The sequence below is a fragment of the Equus quagga genome, chromosome 9 (genome assembly GCF_021613505.1).
Source record: "Equus quagga isolate Etosha38 chromosome 9, UCLA_HA_Equagga_1.0, whole genome shotgun sequence".
Lineage (NCBI taxonomy): Eukaryota > Metazoa > Chordata > Mammalia > Perissodactyla > Equidae > Equus > Equus quagga.
The window spans coordinates 16,090,105-16,113,761 of record NC_060275.1 but is presented as its reverse complement, the minus strand read 5'-3'; the positions used below and the strand labels follow the sequence as shown (position 1 = coordinate 16,113,761).

Here is a 23,657-nt window from a genome sequence, read left to right as displayed (position 1 = left end):
CTGTTGATCCATTCAGTCGTTCAACTCATTTCTAATTTGATAATGCCTTATTAGTAAAGTGAAAATATTTTATAATAAAATAGCATGTATTTCAACATGTAAACGCTCAGGAAAGACTTTACTAGAAGACAAAAACTGTCTCTTACAATTTCCTGAATGCTTCCTAAGGGATGATATCTGCCCCAACAAGAACCTCTAATTTAGACCAGAGGTCAGCACATTATGGCCCACTGCCTGCCAGCTTAAGAATGATTTTTGCATTTTTAAATGGTTGGAAAAAAATCAAAAGAAGAATAATATTTTGAGACCTTAAAAATCGTATGCAATTCAAATTTCAGTGTCCATCAATAAAGTTTTATTGGAACACGGCTACATTCATTCATTTATGGGTTGTCTATGGCTGCTTTTGTGTCACAGCTGCAGAGTTGAGTAGTTGTGACAGAATGACGGCCCACAAAGCCTAAAGTACTTCCTATTTGACCCTTTATAGAAAATTTGCTGACCCCTGATTTAGACTACAACATCCTCCAATACATCAAATTGTATGTTCTCAGGTCTGTTCATGATAATCCCAAGACCAAATAGACGTCATCAGTCCTTCTTCACTGATATAATGTAATTCTAAGAGAGGATTTTATTTTGTCTTTTCTTCTTTTATCTTGACCCAACTCAGTTGATCTAACTCTTCTGCTTTGGGGTTTTGGTATTTTTGTTTTTGTTTTGTTTTGTGTTGTTTTAATTTTCTCCAATAGGAATGGCTTTTATTGTGCATAAAACTCCTATATACCTGACTCCAGTAGAAGATTATATTTATTTTATATCTAATTACTATTGCATGAAATTCCTTCACCTAACTGCCAAAAATGAGCCCCCATCAGATTCTCCCACTATTTCTCAGGCCACTGTCCTCAAGAGCTCCCTAGTAAGTTCCCTGAGACTCCTGTTCCACCACAGGGAGTGCCACCTTGCTGGTCAGATGTGCCTTTAATAAAGGCTTAGGGATGATGGAGAACGTATAACACAACATATAACTGACAACTGCTACTAGAATGGCTGCCTTTACAGCCCACGGCCCCAGACCTGCTGGGACCAGAACCAGCCATATCCAGGAAATCACTACCAACCTCCTTGCCTTGGCATCTGGGGCCAACTGAGCCCTGATCAGATGTGGAGGAAGTTGCCTTCCCCAGTCCAAGGCCCACTTCACGTCTCACTCCACGCCTGGGAAGATTAACCTTCTCCCCAGACATCCATGCTCCTCAAGGGAAACCATGTTCTCAAAGACTAGGGGCTGATTCGGCAGCAAGGCCCAGAAAACAGAAATCCAAATCTGTCAGTACAGTTTTCTCAATGTCTGAATTGTCCCCTACTCTCTGCCACAATTTTTTCTCTAAGATGAAGTGACAAGAAAAATCAGGCATGCTCTTCTCTCTGAGTCCTGTCTTAACTTATAATCCTATCTAGATCAAAACATAATTTTCAAGCATCTGTATTTAAATTTAGAGCGTGTGTGTGTGTGTGTGTGTGTGTGTGTGTGTGTGTGTGTGTGTGGAGGGAGTGAATTTTTCACCATCTATACTCTATAGGAACATAAGTAAAACAGCCAATCTCCATTATTTAACACCACTCTTAACACCTCGGTGTGAAGCATGTCTGTTGAGTGGCCTTGCTGTCAACAAATCCTGAGAGTCAGGGGTAGGTGTTTGTTTTATATCTGCATAACTAACAATATCCACCATAGTGGATCCTCCAAGAATACAAAGATGGTCTGTTCCAAACAGGGGGAAATTCTTTTAATTCTTAAGAGCTAATTTTTCAATCTACCAAAAGAGAAAAAACAAAACCATAAAACTTTAGGTCTAGTACTTTTAATAGAAACTGTAACTAAAATTATTACCATTTACAAAAAGGTATTTAGAAGCACATTGGTGTATATTACAATTTCAAAACATTGAACTCCTTGTTGGAGAGGAATATTTTTATATTCTGCTTGCATTTGTTTTTCAAAATGTTAAGAGGTCAATTAGCATTTTAAATAAAATGATCTACCCACCCTTTTTAAAACTCATGCAAAATGTTCTGTTTAAACTATTTTTAAATACTTTCAGAGTTTTCAGATTCTTGTGGACTGGAATACTTTAGCTTCTAGTTATCTGTTCAAGATTAAGAATGTCCTCGCAATTTCAGATTTGGGTCACTAGGGCCCTGTCTACACAAAGCAAGCACAACCAAAAGACATGGGTCTCAGGCATTTTGTAAAGAGAGCTGCTTCCTTGATCTGTCCACTCTGGATACAACATCTTATTTTATCATCAGTTTTGTCCACCCAATTTAGGTGTCTTTAGCAATCCTCAAAAGGTTCAAATTTAAGGTGGGCCTTTATAAAGACAGCAAAAACATTAGATTAGTTGAGAATAGCTGAACCCATAGTGTAGGATAAATGTTATATAATTTATTAAATGTTTATAAATATATATAAATCAAGTAATATATAAATTGGTCATAAACCAATAAATACTTTCTCTAACCCTGTAACCTCTCTTTTTTTCAATGAGGAATCAGTCTGGCCTCAAATCAGATCCAGAGGCAGTAGGAAGGAGTTACCCATTGACTTAAGAAAAGTATCTGCTGAAAACATGATTTATTTGATCATATAAGAAGCCATAAATTGCATGTAAACATTTTTTTGGCCTGAATACCAAATATCATCCATTCATAGAATAGGTTTTTTAATAAAATGAAGTTCTGGAATGCAGTTCTAGCTTGCAAACATTTTAAAAAGAAGTTCATAATAGCACATTGACATGTGTCCTCCATCCCTAAAATAGAGTAAGGCCACCAAGATTCTCTGTGGGCCAATCATGAGGTGTGAAATCAGCTCACCTCCAAGTCTATTCCAGCAGATCCTGTTCACACGTCAAAGGAATGCATAGATCTATGCACAGCAGTTTGCTCCTTATCCTGATTTTCCTATCAAATGTATGAAAGATACAAGGCAGCACTACTCAACTCTCTAAAGGCAGCATGTTTATAAGCCAACCAATTCCTTTCTAAAGAGAAAGAATTGGGGCTATATAGCTATGTGGAATTTTTACATATACATTTTTATGGGTTTTGGTTTACATTTGGATATAAAATATCCTTATCTATTTATTATTTTTCCATCAGAAAGTCACTTTCTTTCAAACTACTAGTGGTATTTTTGATATTATCTAAAAGATAGATTTCTACATTAAATATGAGACACAAATAGATAGTTTCTTAGGTGTTGATTCTCTTGAAAATTGAAGTTTTCCAATCTGATCTTTCCCTCAAAAAAATGTTTCCTCTTGTTGGATTTGTGATTAGCTGTTCTAATTCATTATTATTAAAATACATATAGTGTGTATATGTGTGTGTGTATATGAGACAGAGAAAGAAAGAGAGAGGCAGAGACAGAGAGAGACAAAGAAAGAGAATGAGAATAAAAAGAGAAAATAAATATGCTAAAAATCTTAAGGCTTGAACTTTACTGCTAAGAAAAGTTATTCTGCAGACAGTTTTTCTAAGACTAAAATAAGTTTAGCATATATGCATGTCTTAAATGTCTCTTTGGATATGTAGCTTTACCCTATTCACAATGTTCATTGTACAACATGTGAGCTCTTTCAGGGTGTAACAGCCCCCAGAAGATCAGCAACCAGAGAGAGAATGGTTAGGAATAGGTGTATATGCAGGCATGGAGCTGGTTCTTTATGGAGGAGAGGTATCAGAGGGGACAACTGGGCAAACCTAGGGATTCTGCTACAGTTTCCTTAGGGAGGATAGTTAGCTGTATTAGCTAGGCTGGGTAAAGACTAAGCTGATATAACAAAAAAATACAGAATAGAAGTTAATTTCTCTTTCATAACAATTATTAAGTGAGGCAACAGTGCTCTGTGAAGTCATTCAAAGACATGGATTCCTTCCAACTTGGAACCTTTAGAATTTACACAAAGTTGAGTTCACCCCCACATCTCACAGGGAAAGTAAGAAAAGGAAATCTGGAACAAGTAATTTCCTTCTAGGTAATTACTTGTAGAAGTCACACTTGGTACACCCATTTACATAACAGTTGAGAGAACTGAGCCTCATAGCTACATCTAGCTGCAAAGGAATCTGGGAAATCTGGTCTCGAACAGAGCAGTCATGCATCCAGATAAATTCCATTACAATGGAACAAGGGGAGAACACCACTGGGAGAAACCCTGCAGGTGCTTCTTTGAGCACTGTATTACGGGTTTCCCACTATTGCCATTTATCTGTTTTTTACATGGTGGGTCTAAATCTTAAGGGAAGAAATTATATCTTGGATCTATGGTATTCTTCATCACAGAAATCTGCACAAATTAGGCTACTTACTATCTTTTGGATTAGATTGAGTCCAAGTCCAAAAACATAACAGTTACTTAGTTCACATTTTTGAAATGTGAGGTCTTCCTTTAAGGAAGAATCTGGCCATGTCATAGAGGATGTCAAAACCTAGGTATCTGTTTCTCTGATGCCCCTGCCTTCCCTGCAGATTCCCAAGAACGAATAGGATTCTGATTACATCAGAAAAGACTAAAATGCTAAATAGATTGCTCCCTATTGGTTCATTCTACCAGAATCAGATTAAATACTTTTATGAGCATTCAAAATTAAATCTTAAGGATTATTAAATAGCTTCATTTTCAAAATTATGTTGACTTTGGCTAGCTGATGTATTAGTCAGGGTTCTCCAGAGAAACAGAACAAATAGGATATACGTATATATTATAAGAAATTGGTTAACATGATTATGGAGGCTCAGAAGTCCCAAGATCTGCAGTTGGCAAACTGGAGACCCAGGAAAACCAATGGTGTAAGTTCCAGTCCAAGTCTGAATCTCAAGGCAGGAGAAAACCAGTGTCTCAGCTCAAAGACAGTGAGGCAGAGAGAGCGAATTCCCCTTACTCAGGCTTTTTTGTTCTATTCAGGTCCTCAATGGATTGGATGCCAACCCACATTGAGAAGGGCAATCTTCTTTACTCAGTCTACGGATTCAATGTTAATCTCATCCAGAAATACCCTCATAGACACATTCAGAATAATGTTTAACCGAGTATCTGAACAACTTGTAGTCCAGTCAAGTTAACACATAAAATTAACCATTATAGCTGATGACCCTCCTTATTCTCTTTAGTAAAAGCTCTGAAGTAGATCAAGTATGACAAAAATATCAGGTGGATAATGAGAAAAAAGTTCTGCTTTTTTTTTTTTTTTAATTTCTAAAGGAGTGGTACTTGGCACTTCAGCTTAGGTGTGACTTGGGATATATTTTAAGGAAACAACCACGCTCCAAGCAGAATTAATATGACACACTCAGGGCTACTTACCAGGAATAGAATATATACTGCAAATAGTCAGTCTGAGAGAGAACATGTAGCAATTTAAGAAGATCTTGTGATAAATTTGGATAGTGGCCTTTTTTCTCCCTCTCAATAGCTTTCCCACAGTATCAAAGACTTTCTGAGATACCTAGATAAATATGACATAAAATAAAAATCTAAGAATAACATCCACAATTGGGTTTTTCCCTTATAAAATAATTTTCAGACTTTTAGGCTGTCTGTCTCTCTTGAAATGATGTATTAAAATGATAATGACTCAGACAGTGTAACACAATCTGTTCAGATAATTATGGCAAAAGAGTGGAGTTCTTTTATTCCAACTGGCTCTTTTAATTGATCAGATAAGCCTAATAATCAAGCAATATCTCCTTAATTTTTGCTAGGCACATATAATTTCAGCAGCCTTGATGCATCATTATGCTCCCTTAAAATTTCTGTTAAGGATCTTTGGGAACCTATAATGTCGCAATTTTAATGGCTTTATTGAGGACACCAAACCTTATAACATTAATAGAAAAATCTCTTCATAGTTTTGCATTGGTTTCCCTCATTTCAAGACATAGTTTGTGTATTTCTCTTTCTATTCTTCAGGCTCACAGTGTAAAGCTTAATAAGAGTAAAGGAAAACCTACAAAATATTCTTTAGGACAAAAGAGATAGAACTTCTATTATTAACTGACAGTTTTCAATACTGTAAGATAGTTCCCAGTATGAATCTCAAAGATATCAAAGTTTTAGTGTGTATTAAGTAGCTAAGAAAACATCAGAGGGAAAACCTCGTCTGCAAAACTGTCGACTTGAGATTTATATTTGTCTCCCTCATCTAGTGTCTTTGTACATAAAAATGGTTATTGTTGGGGTGTTCTAATGTGATCTGTTAGCTGACTCCAAAAGTTTTGATTAAATGAGATAACTATTACCTCTGAGAAGGCTGCCAAGAGGGAGAAAGCAGGTAGGTATGCCTTTGATGATATCATTTGGATTTTAATGTCATGAACCATTCACAGTCAGACTCCAGGCCTTATGTCTGCTCTCCATCTGCTGCTGGACCAAGGCAATGAGCAAAGTGCTTCTAAGGACTATCAGCTCCTAGTTGATACAGGCAGAGCATCCTTGTCAGAATTAGTAATGTGGGCAGAAAAGTGGATGTTTATTTTAGATTATTCATTCTGACAAGACTGTCGATTTGGAGTTGCTGCAACTGTGGGTTATGGGAAGTACTGAAAGTGGCTGCAGGCAGAGAAAGCCCCCTAAAGGGGGCTTCTGGGGAAGAGGGTCAATATCCTGATGAAAAGTCTTCTTGGATTTATCCACAATTAACTTTGAGCTTGCAAAATCTAAAGTGAAATCAAAGTGTATTTCCAGGACTTGATGCAATAAAGAAGTAACCATGGCAATTTCCTGCATTGCATTGAGACTGAGGGAAGAGAGGAGGGGAGCGTGGTCTCCAACTGAATGTATATTATAAATACCATAGCAAAATTAAGGAAGAAAAGCACTGGGAAAAGTGAAGGATGTGAAGAACAGATGACAGGGTATAGGCTGCTTTTTTTGGTTCACACAAGTAGAAACTAAAGTTAATTCATAGTTCCCCTATTTACATTTCTGAAATTTTTGTTCTAAGAATTAACCAGACTCAGGCTCAGGGAGAATCAACACAGAAGTATTTCTTGGTCAATTGGTGGCACGTAGTGCTGAAGTAAGATAAATGGGTTCTGATTTTGAAAAGCAATTATTCTGCAGAAAGGATACAGCCATCCCTCCCCTTAGTGTGATGAACAATGTGTTTACTATAAAATGCTAATTAGCCCTTAAAGTTATTAATGTAATTATTGTTCATCTAAGGACATAAATATGACAGTCCCTGAGGACAAGGGCATTGCTCATTTTGAAGAAGCAGCTTAAGGCACCTTTTGCTTACCTATTTGCTTATTTTAAACTAAATCACTCTTAAGAGAAAGAAGAAAATAAAATACCATTAAGTTGTCAGTCATTTGAAGAGGACAGAGATGCTTGGAGCTGAAATAGGAGGTTATGAGATACACTGACATTTATGTTCATAAGTAAGGCATTATTTTGGGGGCCTAACAAGAGCAGATCATGGATTTAAAAGTATGTGCTATGGGGCTGGCCCAGTGGTGCAGCAGTTAAGTTCACACGTTCCACTTTGGTGGCCCAGGGTTCACCAGCTCGGATCCCAGGTTCAGACATGGCACCGCTTGGCAAGCCATGCCATGGTAGGCATCCCACATATAAAGTAGAGGAAGATGGGCATGGGTGTTAGCTCAGGGCCAGTCTTCCTCAGCAAAAAGAGGAGGATTGGCAGCAGTTAGCTCAGGGCTAATCTTCCTCAAAAAAAGAAAATTTATGTGCTATGAAAGCCTCATTTAATCTCTGATAGGGCATCTTACTTTGAGTATCGTCTGGAAGAAACATTTGGGCAGGGAATAAAATGAAAAATAGTATTGCTCTGTTCACTAAATATAGAAGATTTTGGAGGAAATATAAATTTATTTATATTTCTTACAGAACTTCAAAGTTATGTGTCTCTAGGGCAATATTGCTATCTTGTTTTCATTGCCTTCTTCAAATAGAGAGGTATCACTCTAATTATCGGGAGTAAATAAAGTTTCCTTGTTATGAAGATTAAAAGCATATTAGAAATTTACCAACATGTTCAACATTATTTAAATGAAAATAAGGTTAGGACTCTTTGTTAGGACAGAAAGGAGTGGGAGGTGTCATTGCCCAAATTCCCAACCCTTTTATTATAAAAAATCTTCATATTGCACTTAACAGAAAATCCAGTCTAACATGGCTTAAGCAAAAATAGAAAATGGCTTTTCTTTTATAACTGGACACCCTGAGGTATAACCAGCTTCAGGTACAGTTTGATCAAGAAGTGTATAATCAAGGCTCCTGCTATGTTTCACTGAGGTTCTCACAACTCTGCCCTGCTCTGTGTGTTGTCTTTGTCCTCAGGCACACTCCCTTCAGAGCAGCAATACTGGCTGCAGCAATTTTAGAAATCAGAGCCACATATCACGTGGTCCATAAAGAGAGTGTAGGTCTCTTGGGAGAGCAGGGAGGGGGCTTGCAAGGAGGATGCCCCTACAGAGATCTATTTGTGTCTACTGACTCACATGCCCAGTGCAACAGACTCTATATGTTGCCTATCCAGTAGCTGTTATCCCCTTCCTCCTTGATAACAGAACCTTGATTTTGTTCAAGTATCAAGCAGCAATAGGCTCAGGCAAGTGGGCCATTCCCTCAGTCTTAAGGGATGAACCATAACTGGAATAAGTTGATAATAATATTACTACTGTCTCCAGTAACTGGTTTAGGGCATGGATAATTCTGGCCAATAGAATCTTTAGAGAAGCCCACTGGAGACCTCTGGAAAAGGTTTTCCTCTATAATAACAGAGAGAAATTTAGGCAGACGTTCTACTCTCTCTACCCTTCTTTGGTTGTTGTTATAAAAGGAAGTGGAACCATGGCAGCCATCTTGTAACTATGAGAATCTTGGAGAGGCTGATTCAGAGACTGACTTTGTTAAGCCACGGAAAAAACCTTGGAGCTGCCTTCTTCTAGAAATCTTGTTAGTTAGGGGTAAAATAACCTCCTGGTTTTTTTACAACATTTTTAGTCAGATATCCTGTTACTTACAGCTCAAAATATCCTAATTGATATTGAAACCAATTGAACCTAATTGAAAACCAATCCCGAGGAGTCAGGAGATGGATGTGGTGGTGAGCTTAAGTTCTCAAGGCCTACCTATTGAGTGAAGGGTGGGTTATTCCCTTTCAAAGAGCTTAGCTGGGCATAGAAAAGAGGAGTTCTCTAGAGGCAAATCTAAGTGATTTCAAGAAAGGCAAAAGGGAGAGTGGGTGCTGGAGTGGCAATCCAAACATGTTTGATACACATGATAATTGACCTCCATCAAAAACACCACTCAAGTTGTTCATTAGGAATTTGTAGAATTTCTATTAACTGTAAAGATAATCAGAACACAGACCCTTATTTTCAGATGTCTGCCCATCATTTTTTCCTGGATGTCCCACAAGTTCATCACACTCAAATGTTTAAAATGAAACTCACTTCCTCCCGAAAAGTCGTTCCACTTCTATATTCCACATCTCAGTGAATAAGATCTCTTTCACCAAATGAAACTTCAAAGCCATTCTTGACCCTTCCTTCATCACCACCTCCCAATCAGGTCAAAACTGTTCATTCATATGCAGAATGTCTTTTGGCTTCCTCTCTTGCTCATCATTCCCATTTCCTTGCCCTAATCCATATCCTATTATCTCACTGCCACAATGCCCACCTGGACTTCTGGACTTCAGACACATCTAACTCCAATCCATCATCGCATTGCTATTTGAATTACAAATATCATTGAATAATGTTGAAAACAACCCTTTCAAAAATTTCTTACATTGTTCCTAATATAAAGGTTCAGGCTATTTTGTTCTCTAAATCTATGCTTCAAAACATAATCCTAAATACACCATGGTAATTAAGCTAACAACAAGCAAGAATATTTAAATAGAAACATGTTTGCTAAAGAAAACAGAATAATAGCTAAGGCAAAGAGTTGAATGAGAAAAGCAAGAGCTTTGGGGTCAGGAAGTCCTGGACCTGAGTGTTAGCTTACTAGCTGCCTGAAAATTGGTCAAGTTTCTTAAACTCTCAGAGCCCTACTTCCTTACTCTATCAACATGGGGAGCACAGTTCCCACTTCGGGAGCTGTCAGGGGCTTTAAAGGAGGTAACAGAGGTTAAGTAGCTAGCGTAGAATAACAGTAGAGTCTCAACAAATAACTGCTATGATTGTTGCTCTTATTAGTAGGCACTCATGAAATATTGGATTTTTTTCCTTATCCAGAACCAGGACTATTGCAGAGGGTTTGAAAAAAAAAAATCCAAAGATTCATGTACTAATGCTCGTACACTTTTCTCATAAGAGAGCACCCTAGGTTCATACTCGGTGACAATACACAATTCTAATAAGCTTTTTTATTCTGATTTCCCAAGCCAAATCCAATGAAAAGCAGCAAAATGAAAGGCAGGAACAGTGAAAATGGGGAGAAATAGCAGGTGACAACAAGGAAGCTTATGGAGACACCTTAACAGGCAGATGTAAGAACTCAAAATGCACAACACAGCAGGGCAAATAGTCCTCACAAGCCTGGAGGGATCCACCATGAGCAGTACAGAGAAAGAGCATCACGTGGTGGTTCAGGGCACAGATTGAACACTACTGCAGATGTTTGAACCCCAGCTCTTCTTCTAGGTAGCTTATGGTCTCCAACAAGTTTCCCAACCTCTCTGTGCCTCAGTTTCCTCTCTGTAAGATGAAGACAATCATTGTACCTATGTCATAGAGTTGTATGTAAGTAAACGTAGAAGTAAATAATTTGAAGCTGTAAGGCACTTGGAGTAATGCCTGACCTGGCGTGAGTGACCACAGAAGCACTCTCTTCAACTGTTACAACACAGTATCCTCAACGTTGCTTATTTGAAAGACTGACTCATCAAATACTATCCCCTTTAAAGGAAGCGGAATACCTTTGAAAACTAGCTCAATCAAAAATGTTACACTCTTAAAAAGGTCTGGTGCTTATGGTGGAAAATTTTAAGTATCTGAAATATTTATATATCTGAAATTCCACTAAGAGTAACAGAAAACTGAGATACTACATTTGGATGCAGAATTTTTAACTGGATGTTATTTTCAGTATATTAAAAGAAGTATTTCCCCCCATGCCTTTGGAATTGAAAAGAGAGACGGGGAGAAAGACAGGCTCTTTTGAAAGGAGTTCCTGAGCAAGGCCGGGGGAGGGCTCAGCCTCAGTGGAGGTTCCTGGGGTGGGGAAGCTCTGGATACAATTCAAATGTTTCTAAGGGATCGAAAGATCCCAGCCTTGCCGTCTATGAGACTGCCAGATCTCAGAACAAGGCTTCCCTACCTCCCACACAAATCCATCACACAGGCATTTCTTCTCTTTTCTGAAAAGAAACCATAAAACAAATCTTTTTATTCCTATTCCCTTAATGGAGAGAAGCAGTGGGCGTGGTTCTTGCATTTTTACAAAGAATGGGTGAAAACTGCTTACTAAATTTTTGTGAATAGATTTCTCAGGCTAGAAAATCTGAACAAAAGGCTAGGCTTTTGTGGCCAAGATTTCCTGACATTGTCCTTCAACTGCAGTTGTGAGCACTACATAAATAACCGTAGATAAATCACTGAGATACTGATTTTATTTTCTTCCAGAATCTTCAGGATTCTCTTAGCATTTAGGGCTTGACTCCAAATAATCAATTGTTTAAGTTAGTAAGATCCAGCTGAAGGATTTGTAAAAGCCCCACATTAATATTTACCTTAAAAAAAACCTAGAAGCCAATCAAATTTGAGAGCGTATAAAAATAACATTCCACAACAGTCAAGTCCTTTATCCCATCAGGGTAAGAATTTATTAGTAGGCAAATAATAAATTCAATATGATTTGCTCACTAGATACCAAAAATGAATTTCATAAAATTCCCACCTTCCTAAGAATGGTAAAAATAACAGCTACTATAGATTGAACGCCTCCTATGTGCCAGGCCCTATGCTAAGGTTTAGATATATTCTCTCTTTTAACCATCTCATCACCCTATTCAGAAGATAGCATCATATAACTCCACTTAAAAATTAGGGATTAGAGACGCTGAAGAATTTATCCAACACCTTACTTCTGAACCTGGACTTTAATTCATCATAATATACTACTTACACTCTTAGTAAAAAACGAATATAAGACAACAGTCTTAATCTGATAAACTGTATTTACCTTAAGCCAACAGCCATTATCATGTTAATGGCAAGCAAGAAATCAATGCTTAAGAACATTAAGACCCAATGTAAAAGACATTAACAATCCATATTTTAAACACAAGTAGATAAATATGTGAAAAAATATCAGCTTTACTAGTAATCAAGAGTATAATTTTTTAAAAAATAAGATACCTTTTATATTAATCAGAACAGCAAAGATTTCAAATATAATACTCAATATTTTTTTAAGGATATACTGGAACAATTACTGGTAGAAGGGCAAATGTCTCTAACTTCTCTGGACAAAAATGTATAATAAATATAAAGATTCCTAGACACCTCACACCTTTGTTCAAATAATTTCTATACTACACATTTACCCTAAGGGAATAATTAGAAATTTGAACAATTTATATAAAAAGACATCCTTTTTGGAGCCAGCCTGGTGGCGTTATGGTTAAGTATGTGTGCTCCGCTTCAGCAGCCCAGGGTTTACAGGTTTGGATCCCAGGCACACACTTACATGGTGGCTCATCAAGCCATGCTGTGGCAGCATCCCACATACAAAATAGCGGAAGACTGGCACAGATGTTAGCTCAGGAACAATCTTCCTCAAGAAAAAAGAGAAAAATTGTCAACAGATGTTAGCTCAGGGCCAATCTTCCTCCCCCCTCCCCCCCAAAAAAGGACATTCTTTAAAATGTTGAATCCAACACTGAAAAAATTGTAACCACCCTAACTATTGAACAATAGAGGAAAGGTTAAATTAATTTTAGTTTATCCTTTTGATTGAATATTAAGCTAACTTTTACAATGCCATTTGAGTAATCACTTTAAAATGATCTATATCAAGGTATAGGTATCTAAAGCTAAATGAAAAAAGGATGGACTATTTATATATAATACAATCCCAATTAAGCATCTATATATTAAGAGAAAAAGATCAAAAGTTAAATACATCAAAATATTAACAGTAGTTATTTATATGTGGGAGGTGTAGCATTGATTTTGATTTACATCTTCATACATTTCTGCATTTTGCAAAGTCTCTCCAGGGAACTTCATAGTTTTTTGATAATGTTAAAAAAAGTTGTAAAAAACAAGAGGGTCTCAACTAATAGAATCCTATACATGGAAAATTTGAGACTATCTCAATTTTTGTCAGCAAGAAGTTCCAGTATTAGTGATCTATTTTCATCCGTAGTTTTATTCAACTTATACAAATAAAACAGCTCCTATCACACTGTTGATGTTCATTAGGGTAAATGAATACTAATGATCATCAGTGTGGTCCCGATGGCAAGTACGCCTCTCCTGCTGTTCTGGCACCTGGCTTTCTTAACCATAGTACAGACTGTCAATCTTTCCAAAAGAAGGAGGGAATGGAGGAGTAGGAAGCCTGAGGTAACAAATTGCCAGGGTTCCTGCTCAAAGTTCTTAAGGGTAATGATAAAACTGTCACTGAGTCATGGTTCTTGTCCTCATAACCCTCAGACCATTAACTGTGAGAACCTCCAGGAGCACACATTCTCCCTTTGGGATACATGTCCATTTGCTCAATTCAATGAAGAAGCAGTTCTTACTTGGCAAAAGGGGTGGAATTCATTAAACTCTGCTAAATTTCTTGATACGATTTCTAGAGTCGAGTGCCTTGGTGTAATACTTTCTAGACAAGCTTGTCCATACTTGGGAGCAAATCTCTTCTCCAGTCTAAACATTCATAGAATAATGTACATAGACATAAATATTTGTCTGGTAGGTGACTGTACTGGACATCAAGAGTCAGACGAGACAGAAAGAGATGTACAGTTTTCTAGCACCTTCTAGCATCAACAATACCTACCCAACTAAACTCAGCATTTACCTGTCCATGGTGGGGGAAACATTAGAATGAATTATTTCGTATTCTAAACATTGATTGTATTAGGGCAATGGGTCAATGAAATGATTCTTTTTCATTTTAATGTTTCATAATTTTTCCAAATTTTCTTTCATTGATTATATATTACTTTTATAATGGGAAAAAACCTTTAAAATGCTTAATGTACTCTGCCCTTGCAGAAATTAAAACCTAGCAAGGAAGACAGAGTTTTACAACTAGCTATATGACAGTATAAGGAGTGCTACCCTCACAGTGCAAAGTTTTGGGGAACCCTCATGGGAGGGAGATTAATTCTGTCCAAGAAGGAAGAGGAGCCATGAGGGTGAGTGAGCTTCACAGAGGAAGAAGCTTCTGAAATGGCCCTTAAAGGTTGAGTAAAATATTTAGCAGACCAAAAAGAGCATTCCAAGGGAGAGGTCAGCATGAGAAATTCCAGAAAATGCTGGAGGAAGGGCAGTTAATCTGGGCTGACAGCTCTTATTTGATGTGGCTACCCCAATCATCACTCCATTCCAACCCAATGTTTAACCTTGATTAAATTTTAATTCTTAAATATGCATTTAGGTTAAAATTGATTTCTTATTTTAGTATGTTTCACATTAAATAAAACTGTATGCTTCATCTGTCTCAATGTGAAGAATATTTCAAAAATGAAACTGATTTCAAAATTAAACAGATTAAGTGTTCAGTCAATTCATTTGATTTGCATTTTAGAGATTTCTGTTAAGAAATTACAATGGTTCTTCACAGCTCATTATTTCTTAGCGATTTGATCAAAGGTTCTGTAACTTAGTTAATTCAGGTGTAGAACAACATTTAGGAAAACATATTTAAGCAGTTTTATGACATATGTGAGGATGTGAATTGTAATATAAGTATACTGTAATAGTTTCTGGCAAAAATCCTTTCAGATAGTTTAACTGGAGACTCCAGTGAACCAACGTAAAGCCAGTTAGGGAAAATTATCTGATAGTGACAGAAGGACTGCCCAAACAAAGAACAGAAGGTGGGGCCCTAATTCCAGTGCCTCCATTTACTAGCCATGAGATTACAGCAAATGATAAACTCTGAACCTCAGTTTCCCCATCTGTGAAAGACATAACAATACTACTATGTTTTCCTTACTTCACAGGATTATTAAAATCACATAAGAATGTACAGTCATCAGTTATGCAATTGTTAAAGACCTTAGAGAAAATCTCATTAGGCTTCTAGATTTTGCTCCAACAACCCTCATTCAGGGGCCCCTAGCAAGATGTAGAAAGGGTGAAAACAGGATGAAGGATATTGCTGCTGAATGGATAGGGTCCTCTCTCTCACATCCCCCTTTTCAGCTGAGGAGTCCTAGATTATCTGCTTTATATATTGAGCTCCAGAAAAGCTTCCATTTGAAGCAAATGCACAAAGGTTTAAAAGGATTGAAAGCCACTGATTTATTCCAATTGCCTCCTATTACAATGAAAAAAGTAAAACCCAGAGAAGCTAAATAACTTCCCCAACTTTAAGTAACTATAAGGTGGCTGGGGCAATTAATAAAATCCAGGTCTTCTGTTTCCAAAACCAATGCCTTTTCTGCTATACAACATGGAAGAGTTAAATAAACATTATGTACTGACACGGAAGGACTAAGAAGCCATATAAGTTTACATACGAGATATATGACATCACCTGTATAGTACAAAAATTCTGTTCAGCAATATAAAACTATTTCACTCACTAATTTGTAAATTTATTCAATAAATAAGTGTCAGATACACGCCAGGCATTGTTCTAAACACTAGTTTTAACAATTCAGTGTCAAACAAAGAAGTTATGACATCCCAGCTTAACACTGGAATAAAACACTCCATTTTTTTCCTGGAATTGATGAATAATAGGCAGATTATTATACATTTAATTATTGCTCTAATTTCACTAGTGAAATAAACCCTAATCTACTTGTATCGGGGCCCACCCTCATGGAATTTCCTCTTATTAATTTGTTCCTTCTATCAAAAGCTAACACTCCATTTGTGAAGTACATTCCGCCAATTCTCACCTTCAAGGAAGTGGAACCTGCAGACACCTCCTTTCTCTTCTATATGTTTATTTTCTTCCTTCCTGGTGATTGTTCTGCAACATATAAATAGGCTCTAGTGTATCCCATATTAAAAATAAAACAAAAAACTTCTTTATCCCCATGACCAACTGCGACTCTGTTTTCTTTCTTCATTTCAAAGCAAATATTTTTGGAAAGAGTTGTCTACAGCCCTCGTGGCCTTTCCCACCCTCACCCTGACCCACATCACTGGTAGAAGGCAAGCTCCATTGTCTCTCCCCTCTAGAATGTGAGAAAGGGGATCTTGTCTGTTCACTGTTGTATGCCCAGCACTTGAAATAGTGCCTACCATATGCCTAATTCCATAAATATTTGTACGAATAAATCATCTAGAACGATATAGTGATTTAATGAATTATGTAACATATAGAGTGACAATTTCTCACATATTTCTGAAGGATAGGTCACAATATATGCTAAATTTTACTTGATCCCAAATTAAATTTCTTCAACCACTATTTGAAAAAATTTGTGATGACCCATAGTGCTAGAGTAAAAGTTAAACAAATGTAATTTTATTCCTACCACAATTGCAACAGGATATTTTTGTATAACTTGGCAAAATAATCCGAAAATCCATTTTAAGAAATAAATATTTTAAAATAACTAGGAAAATTTGACAAAGAAGAATAATATGGGTAAAATTGCACTACAAGATATAAAAATTGCGTTACAAAATAACAGTAATTAAAACAGCGTGAATCTGGCACAAGATGAGAGATCAGAAACAGATTACAGAGTTCAGAATTGAGCTCAAATGTATTTGGAGATTTTGAAAATAAAAAAGATAACGTTTCAAATCAGAGAGGGAAATAGTGGTTATTCAATAAAAGATCTTGGGACTTCTGCCTAGGTGCTTGCTAAATGAATAAGTAACCCTTCCTTACTCCTTATACTGAACTCCAAATAAATCCATAATAGAAAATAAAGTATTAGAAAATAATTTTACAGCCTTGGAGTGAGGAAGGCTTTTTGAGTATATCAACAAAACTAGAACCATAAAGAAAAACACTGACTGATGACAGACTCAACTTCTTAAAAGTGAAAAAGTATATATGGTAAAAACAAAACAAAATAAACTAGAAAACCCTGTCAATGAGATTAAAAGACAAACAAAAAACTAGCAAACATTTTTGCATTATACATATGATAAAGGATTACAAAAGAGTGATGTTAAATCAAGAGAGAAAAGAACATGCCGATAGATAAAAGGGCAAAGGAAACAGATAATTCACAAAAGAATAAATACAAATGGTAAATAAACGTGAAAATATAATCTCATTACTAATCAAAAGAATGCAAGTTAAATTCTAAACTTCCTTTTCCTATTATCTTAGCCAGCTAAAAGTAAAAGTATTCGCAATATACTGGGTTGACAAGGATGGATGGAAACCAGAATTCTTATGCACTATTCTGAGAGAGTAAAGTGATACAAAGTTCCTGGGAGTTAGTTTGGCATTAAATGTAACATATCCATTAAGGGAACAACCAGACAATTAATACATAAAGGGTATTCTTTGCACAGTCATTTATAATTGAAAAAAAAGTCCATCAATAGGAGATTATTGAATATGTCGTTATCGATCCATACAGGGAACTTCTATGCAAACCTAATTCTGTGGACCTACGTTTTTGAAATGTAGAAAGATATCCACAATATGTCAAGTGGAAAAGGTAGATTACAAAACTATTCTACCTTCTAAATATTTCTTGAATCAATCCCCTCGTTTCATCTCCATCATTACTCTGGTACAAGCTAACATTCTCTCATCTTCGTCCCCCAGCTTCCTCTTGGGCCTTCCTCCCGTGGAATTTCCTGATGCAGTCAAAGGCATAGTTTTGCAATGCTAATATCTGATTATCTTACTCCTTATTGAAAAAGCATACTACCCCTTGCCCTATCTGGTTCCTGTTGACTCTCTCTCTTGCCTCTCTCCCACTTTGTAGGTACCCCAGCCACAGTGGCCTTCTTTCAGTTCTTCTGTTCCCCCTCACCCACTCCAATGTTGGGCCCTTGCACTTGTTCTCTGTCTGGAACCTTCTTGCCCACGCTGCACCTCCCCCCTCCACACTATGCCTCTGCACCTTTCAGGGCTGAACACAGACGGCATTTCCTCAGGAAAGTCTTCCCCGACTGCACACCCCAGGTCAGCTCTCCCTTTATAGACTCTCATAGCTCTCTTTCTTTTTCCTTGGTTACCTTATCATAGTTTGCAAATATATATTTGTGGATTATATCATTACTATCCATTTCTCTCCACAGGCTGAGGACAAGGACCATGTCCATTTTCTTCATCATTATATATCCCTGACAACTGTTAAGCACAATTGAGAGACTGACATGTATCAGGCACTGAAATATCTTACGAGTGAAGGAAGGAAGGGAGGGTAAAAGGAAAGGAGAGAATAAGGATTCAGTACTCTGTTCCTTGAAAATCAGTCACATCAAGAGCTAAAATAACTTCTTGATTATTATTTTTTAAAAGTGTACATCCATCACAGATTTTGAACATAAAAGTAGTAAACAAACACGTCCCAAAGAAGATATACAGATGGCAAATAAGCCTACAGAAAGATGCTCCACATCATATGTCATCAGGGAAGTACAAATTAAAACAACAATGAGATACCACTACTTACCTACTGAATTGCCAAAAACTGACACCACCAAACGCTGACAAGGATGTGGAGCAACAGGAACTCTCATTCATTGCTAGTAAGAATGCAAAATGGTACAGACACTTTGAAGGAGAGTTTGGTGGTTTCTTAAAAAACTAACCATACTCTTACCATACAATCCAGCAATCATTCTCCTTGGTATTTACCCAAAAGAGTTGAAACTTATATCCACACAAAAACCCACACACAGATGTTTATAGCAGCTTTATCCATAATTGCCATAACTTGGAAGTAACCAAGTTGTCCTTCAGCAGGTGAATGGAAAAATAAACTGTCATATATCCAGAAATATAATATTCAGTGCTAAAAAGAAATGAGCTTCCAAGCCATGAAAAGACATGAAGGAAACTTAAACACATAGGACTAAGTGAAAGAAGCCAATCTTAAAAGGCTACTTACTGTATGATTTAAACTATATGACATTCTGGAAATGGCAAAACTATGGAGACAATAAAAAGATCAGTGGTTGCCAAGGGTTAGGGAGGAGGAGGGATGAATAGGAAGAGTACAGAGGATTTTTAGGATATTGAAAATTTTTACTCTGTATGATACCATAATGATGGATATGTCATTATATATTTATGTATAATGGATGAATATATATAGAATCTACAACACCAAGAGTGAACCATAATGTAAACTATGGACTTTGGATGATAATGATGTGTCATTGTCAGTTTGTCAGTTATAACAAATATAACACTCTGGTAGGGGATTCTGATAAGAGGGAAATCTGTTCATCTGTGGAGGCAGGAGGTATATGGTAATCTCTGGACCTTCTGCTCAATTTCAATGTGAACCTAAAACTACTCTAAAAAATAAAGGCTAAAAAAAGTAGTAAAACAGTCTTTTTCTACCAAATTTATCTTTCCCAAATCAAAAAACCCATGGTGCATGTTATTATTCCTCACTGCCACAAACAAGATGGTAGATTCATCTCCAGTGGCATGATCACTACCTAGATTACAGAACCTCAGGAACTCTGATGTCAGGAACCAGACTCATATCTAACTCAGAGCCTTGATTTCCTAACTGTCATCAATAATAAAGCTAGTTCTTTTTTTCATTCACATACAGGAATCATACATTCTGTGTTGAATTGATGATTCTAGATTTCTATTTCTTGCTCCCTCTTGCCATGAGTCCTAATATAGTTCCACTTTCTTGGGGAAACTTCACTATAAACCCAAAAGGAGAAGATCAATTTCTTCTTCATCTTACCTTCTCTCTTTTTTCATAGGCTTTCCATACCATATACTACAATGCCCACCAAATCCACTCCTAACCATCTAGGAAACTCAGGGCAGACATTTTGCTCCCCACAGTTATCACTTTCTTTCCATGGCTCCCAGCTCAACACTGTATTTTTAAAATTTAGAATTCCATTAGAAATAATCAGTTCTTATCTGTCAATGCAGTGAAGAATCCAGGCCTATGTGCAGAGCCCACCCATTTTTCCCAGTTAGGTTATTCTAATCTCACTTAAGAAGATGAAAGATATTGAGGGAGAAGAAGACTATAGTGGTTCAAGGTGGCTAATGGTTTTATTTTTAAAGGATTCAAGAAACTTACTGTGCATTTTGGCATCGAATACATATTATATAAATTGTGGATAACTGTAGGCAGATTGGCACCTGTGGATAGTGGGTGGTTGAAGATTTATAGTCAATATTTACTCAACAGCTCAGTCATTTTTTCCTGGATATAAATGTCTATGACTTCTTTTAAACATTATTTTTCACTGTGTTCCTAAACTCATATAATCTTTTTCCTGACCAGTTATATAAAAATAATTTTTAAAATAATGCATTTCAAAGACATTTGACACAGTAGAAAATAGGTCTACAAGTGTGTTTACATACGTAGTGTAATTGAAAGAACAGACTTACAGTTGGTAGATCTTCAGCAGGTCATTTGACATTTCTGGAAATGAGATTCCTTACTTATAATAAAAAATAAGCCAGATCAGCTCCAAGGCCCCACTCCCCTTTTCATATAATCTTCTAATTTATGTAACAGTCTGCTTGTATCTCACTTACAGCATTTATCAATCCTGCTCGTGTTTTAGTTATCTGAATTTTTCACACTCTACCCATTCCCTATACACCCTCCAACTCCAGGGCCTTGAAGCCAGGGTTTTGTTCCATTCGTCTGTATATTCCCTGCTGTACCTAGTAAGGTGTCTTAAATGCTCGGGTGCTCAGGACAGATATTGAATTGAATGCGAGTGGCCAGGAGTGAGCAGTGCCCCTGACATTGACTGTTATGAGTTGAATTGTGTCTTCCCAAAATTCATATTTGAAGTCCTAACCCTTAGGACCTCAGAACATGGCCTTATCTTGAAATAAGCCCATTGCAGATGTAATTAGTTAAGATAAGGTCATATTGGAATAGGGCAGGCCCTAATCCAATATAACTGGCATCATCATAAAAAGGGAAAATTTGAACACAGACACACACAAAGAGGATGCCATGTGAAGATAAAGACAAAGAAGATCAGGGTGATGCTCCTTACATCAAGAAATACCAAAGATTGCCAGCAAACCACCAGAAGCTAAAGGAGAGGCATGGAACAGATTTTCCCTCACAGCCCTCGGAAGAAACAACTTTGCCAACACTTTGATCTTGGACTTACAGCCTCCAGAAGTGAGACAATAAATTTCCGTTGTTTAGGCCACTCATTTTGTGGTTCTTTGTTACAGCAGCCCTAGTAAACAAGTGCCTCCAATGTATTACCACTCACTGTCTCACTGGCAGTGCAACAAAGCCCTCAGGGCCTCCGTAGGTGTTTACCACAGTTGCTGCCAGAAGCCCAAGCTCACGTGGCCATTATCACCAATATTCTCATCTCCATAGAGTCTGTGTATCTGCCCAGCTCCTCACTCTGCCTATCTGTCCACCATCCCATTGGGCCTTGGAGAGTTCCAACATGCTTTACCTTTTCTTAGACTGTTCCTTCTTGCCTTAATAGAAATCTGTGCTCTCCCAGGAGGAAACTGCTATCTGGAACCTGCAACCATCTTAAGTGGAGGCTGTTTCTCTCATACCTCAAGGCCAAGACTTTGAGTTATTCATGACTACTTCTTCCTCTTCCCCTTGCAAACCCTCCTGTTTCTTTAAGGGTTACACTATACCCACTGCCTCCTGTTTGCTGCCATGATTGCACTATTCACTGGTACAGCAGAGCACAGTGGTAAGAATGGACATGCTGGGGCCAGACTGCCTGGGTCTGAGAACCAGCTCTGACACTGACAAGCAACGTCACTTGGCTAAGTTTATCAATCTTGTGAGCCCCATTTCAGTCATCTATAAAATAGGAGTAATGATAATATATAAAGCTCTTAGAACAGTGCCTGCACTTGGTAAGCACTGAATAAATATTAACTATTATTATATTAATTTTTAACTCTGAGGTGTCATCTTCATCTGCACCTTAATGACTGCCTTCTATCTTGGTGCCTATATTCATATGGATGACCCATCCCAACTCTGGACTTTCAGTTCCTTGAGCTCTTTACCTCTGATGATCTTCTCTTTTACATCATCTGAGCCACTGACACCCCAGTCATATTCCAGGCTCACCAACTCCAAAATCGAACCACCTTCAACTTCCAAAATCAAAAAGACCCCATCCTCTGATCACAACCTCCAATCTGTTCTGCTTACTTATTCAAGTACTCTCACCATAAAAATCCTACAACTTCCTATGACTTCTAATCCATAGATGCCATTCTCATTATTAATCATCCCCCTCCTGTCTTCATTTGCCTCTAGCATTCTTCTACTTTATGCTGGTACACAATCGGGTGAACGATGCTAGAGAAAATTATAAAACCATTTTAACTGGTACAATGGGTTTAACCTTTTCAAATACGTCTCTCCCTTCTATTAGTTACCCATATAACAGTAAGGCTGTTCCTTTTAAATACGTTAATAGGCATGACTCTGTTGACTTTCATATAACTGGGTGTGTGAGCAGCTGTCTCTGGCTGCTGGTTCCTAATCCAACCCCTAGTCGCAGACATTAATCCCAATAATGGATGTCTGTTTCAAGAAGCAAATGGGCACCCTCCAAGCCTAACCTCCATTCTCAGGTTTTTTCCTGTGACCCTCAGAACACCCTTTATGTCTACACTGCCAGATGTGTGATCTATTTATGAAGATATTCTATGACAAAACATTCATTTCTTTTTATAAAAAAGCAAAGTAAATTAAAAAAAAAAAAAAAAGGAGAACACATACTTTTCCAATAGTCTTAGGAACCATCTTCTGTGCACCAGCCTTGTAGTGAAGTCTGGTTCCCCACTCTGTCCTCAGGCATCACAGTATCTCCACCCATGCGTGTACGTGTGTGTGTGTGTGCATGTGCATGTGGAAGGGTACGTCACTGGCAAATTAGAAGCAAGCATCAATGAGGGGATATTTGATTCACTTTTACCTGGATAGCCATTTCTTAGAGAGACTAAAGAAGAGTTCGCTCACTTTAGCTGGTGGTGCTAAAACTGCCCTTTCTTTTCCTGAAAGAGTAAATATTAGTTCACTTAGAAAAATCATAATCCAAGTTAGAAACCATAAAAATTATTTTCAGAACTCCCCCTTTCTTCTAAAAATCAATAACTTAATTTACTAAAAATTAAAAACAATTTTTTTAAAAACCTCTAAGAGTACTTCATCTACTCCTCTCTTTCTTCTGAAGACCACCTTTTGTCTGCCCAGAGATAAAACATTCTCTTTTACTTTCTTAAACTCAGCCTCATCATAGTCCACTGATATTTCCAAAATCAACA

The 23,657-nt window shown here is 37.2% G+C and overlaps 1 protein-coding gene across 2 annotated transcripts in view; it reads left to right on the top strand.

Moving 5' to 3' along the window:
- CDH20 (cadherin 20) overlaps positions 1–23,657 on the top strand; it is a 199,007-nt gene that overhangs the window by 36,370 nt on the left and 138,980 nt on the right. The gene's annotated exons all lie outside the window — the stretch shown is intronic.